At 42.0% G+C, this 2,444-nt stretch overlaps 1 pseudogene; it reads right to left on the bottom strand.

Annotated features, from left to right (window-relative positions):
- Window positions 1–431: 431 nt before the first annotated feature.
- Window positions 432–2,444, bottom strand: LOC116565186 (annotated as a pseudogene).

The raw sequence follows: 2,444 nt of genomic DNA, 5'->3' as shown, positions 1-2,444 counted from the left end.
AGTCTATATCTTTTAAGTCTGGAATTTAAGCTGTTTATATTCAAGGTATTATTGATAATAATAGTTACTCCTCTTATTTTGTTAATTGTTACCTGGTTGTTTTATATATCCTTTGTTCCTTTCTTCCTCTCTTACTATTTATCATAGTGATGTGATGATTTTCAGTAGTGATCAGTTTTTATCCTTTTCTCTTTCACCTTTGTGTATATGCTTTACCAGTGAGTTTAATACTTGTGTGTGTTTTCATGGTGGTCATTACTGTCTTTTCACTTCCAGATGCAGGACTCCTTTGAGCATTTCCTGTAAGGTCAGTCTAGTGGTGACAAATTCTCTCAGCTTTTACTTGTCTGGAAGGAAGTAATAATATTTTAGATATGTTGGGTTAAATAAAATATAATACTAAAATTAACTTCATCTGTTTCTTTTTATTATTTTTGATGTGGTTACTAGAACACTTTAAATTACGTATATGATTTGCTTTATATTTCTGTAGAGCAACTGCAGGACTAAACAATTAGTCATTATTAATCTGATTTTTGCTTTCAAAATCACTGACTGGACTAATTTTTATGCTCCTAAATTCTCCTCAGACATTATGAGGATGGCCGGACTCACCCTGTTTTGCCTCAGGCCCCTATGGCCCTGTGGGTGAGCATTCAATTTCTGAGCTTGGATCATTTCAGTCAGTCCTGGGTACCCTGAAGGCTGTTAGGGATCTAGAACTTCTCGTCCTCCTTTCAGGGGAACTCAGAGGGCATTCCATTCATAGCTCAGCAAAGCCCTGTCTCTGAGAGTGGCCTCATGCCCTACAAGGTACTCCTAGAATCCAGAGAAACCCACAGTTCTTCCTGTACTTGAAGACATAGACAGTCCTCATACCAATAGAATGCTCTCAGGGAACAAGAAAACATTATGATTGCTTCAGGGAGAAACAGGGAGGATGCTGGGGTGGGATGCAGGGGCTGGGGGGAAGGGACCACAGGACACCAATACAGGATGAGCGGTGCCTATGAATCAAGCTCTCCAGGTAGTGTACGTATAACTGTCACACACTCCTTAGCTGGTGGTAAGATTATGGTTACCTTTTTTTTTCTAATGACCAAAACAAAGCATCTAAAAGCGCAGCTTCTGGAAGAACCACTTGCTCTTGCCTGTCTTGTATCGCTCTTCAAACTTGACCTTGGCCTCTCATCGGGCCTTGCGTTTCACAGCAGGATCTCTGAAGACATCCTTATTGATGACAGTGTTGTCCAAAGGGATTCCACAGAGTACCTTGTGAGCATTAGGCGATTGTAGTCATAAACTTTCACAAAAGACTTGGTCTTTGACCTCTTGGCAATCTTCATCTTGCCCATGGCAGCTGCTACTTTGCGGGAATAGGGGTCAATTCCAGCCACCAAAGCATGGCTGTAGGGGCCACCTGAGGTGTCATCATCAATGTTCTTCACAATGATGGCTTTGCATCCAGAGTAGCATCCAGCCAAAACAAGCACCACATTCCCAGCCTTCATGAACTTGCCCATTTCGGCAGCAACCACTCAGGCCTACAGCAAAAAGGAGAAAAGGACACTTCTTATGATTACCTTTTTTAAGCATACAGATATGCCAAAAGTACTAAAATTGTCAAGGTCTCATAGATCAAACCTAAGTTGAAAGTGGCGTAAGAAAAGAATATCTAGGGACTGGTTTCAAGGCAATTTCACAGTCACCGAGTGCCAGCTTGCTAGCCCACATCTAGGAGGACGATCACCACTCAGGGAAGCAAGTAGGAGGTTGTCTGCACAATAGCCAGGCTGCAGGGATCAATTATGCTTTTAATTAATAAAGATGGTTACCCAATTCTTTGCCTCTGTATTGAAAATAGAAACGAAAAAAAAATGATTTTCTTTTTAGAACAACAAAGAAACACAGGGAATTGGCTCTATTCCATGAATCTTCTGAAATGTGAGAACATCCTCTTTTTCTTTGCTTCTGAGTGTCATCAGAATTATCAGCACCCTAACAGAACACCATTTACTATGTGCCTTTTTGTCTTCAGAATTTGTTCAGTTTTCCCACAAGACTCCTAAATACGTCATTCCTCAGTGCTTGTGCAGGGCAGGGCTATGCTTTGTGGAAGAGTCCCCTCTACCCTGGTATGCTTTTCTCTGCAGGTGTTTTGTTAAGCACTATGGGTCATGGAGGAGCTCAGGCCACCCCGGCCCTTGGCATTTTTTGATACTAGTTTGGGTGGCAAGGAAACAAATGTATTTGCTCCTAATTCTCTTCTATCTCTTTCTCGCCCTTGATGTGGAGAAGGAGTGCCGAACCTTTCTGAGCCCTTTCATAGCTCCTCTGAGATGCAAAGCCAACTATTGACCGTAAAGCAAACAAGGACAGTAAGACAGTATCTAGGCTAGCTGAGAGTCCCAGGAGACAGGGACTCTGATACCTGCTCCTCTCAT

The sequence above is a fragment of the Sapajus apella genome, unplaced genomic scaffold, assembly GCF_009761245.1.
Source record: "Sapajus apella isolate SASKATOON/1434 unplaced genomic scaffold, GSC_monkey_1.0 scaffold39, whole genome shotgun sequence".
In the NCBI taxonomy this organism is placed as follows: Eukaryota; Metazoa; Chordata; class Mammalia; order Primates; family Cebidae; genus Sapajus; species Sapajus apella.
The sequence above is the reverse complement of the archived record's forward strand: the minus strand, read 5'-3'. Positions and strand labels throughout refer to the sequence as shown.